This window comes from Otolemur garnettii, unplaced genomic scaffold (genome assembly GCF_000181295.1).
Source record: "Otolemur garnettii isolate 467f Iridium unplaced genomic scaffold, OtoGar3 scaffold00016, whole genome shotgun sequence".
NCBI lineage: Eukaryota > Metazoa > Chordata > Mammalia > Primates > Galagidae > Otolemur > Otolemur garnettii.
The window spans coordinates 13,531,900-13,533,020 of NW_003852411.1; positions in this window are offsets into that span (position 1 = coordinate 13,531,900).

Sequence of the window (1,121 nt, forward strand, 5' to 3'; positions counted from 1 at the left end):
GCCAGGAGGGACTGCCCTGGGGGTGGGGGCACAAAAGCAGGCCTGAGGAGGAGGCAAGTCAGGCCCCCAGACTCAGGTGCAAAAATTAAATCACTGTTACTGGAGTTTGGTTTGCTCTTAAAGCTGGGGCAGCAGCCTTTCCCTGCAGTGAGATGGGCGCGGAAGGTGCTAAGGAGGGTGCTTGGGCTTTCCTTGCAGCTTCATGGAACTTGGAGGAAGCTCAGGGCCAACTGGGGGGGAGAAGTAGGTGGTGCCAAGGCAGCTGGAGTGAGCTTTCCCGTCCTTGGCTATTAGGATTCTATCAGGACACAAATCATGTGGGCTATGATTTCTCCCACCCTGACCTTCCTCTGGAAGGCCCTGTGGGGACTGCCCCTCACTTCAGGTTCCCCATTGAGCTGGCAATAAATCGATTAAGCTAAAGGAACCTTAAGGAGGACCTGCAGGCCAGGCCTGTGCCCTTATTCTACAGATGTGTGGCTGAGGCCCGAGAAGTGAATGGTTCACCCACAGGACGGAGCCAGCAGAATGATCCAAGTAGTTCCTCTCCTTCAACTACTGGGCCTAAAAACAGGGACCTGAGACAGGGTACTTCTGCCTTTCTGTAGGGAATAGGGTAAGAGCTCTAGAAAAGGAAGGCACACACAACAGAAGTGGTCCCATCTGACCTCCTAGTCATGCAGGCAATCAGAAGGGTAGAGGGAAGGAGGGCTGGCGCCATCAAGTAGTCTCAGGAAAAAGGCCTTAACACAAAATGTAACGGCGTGTGTAAGAAGGTCTGGAAATTGCAGCTCCGGGCCGAAGGCAGTGGGATCTGAGGCCAAGTCCTGGATCTGTCTTATTACCACTTGTGAGAACTAAGGCAGATGTATTTATCCTGGTGGGGGAAGAGGGGATGCATCTCTTCAAAACCTTGAGATTCGGGCGGTGCCTGTGGCTCAGCGAGTAGGGCGCCAGCCCCATGTATCAAGGGTGGCAGGTTCAAACCTGGCCCTGGCAAACTGCAACAAGAAAATAGCTGGGTGTGGTGGTGGGCACCTGTAATCCCAGCTACTCAGGAGGCTGAGGCAGGAGAATCGCCTAAGCCCAAGAGCTGGAGGTTGCTGTGAGCTGTATGATGC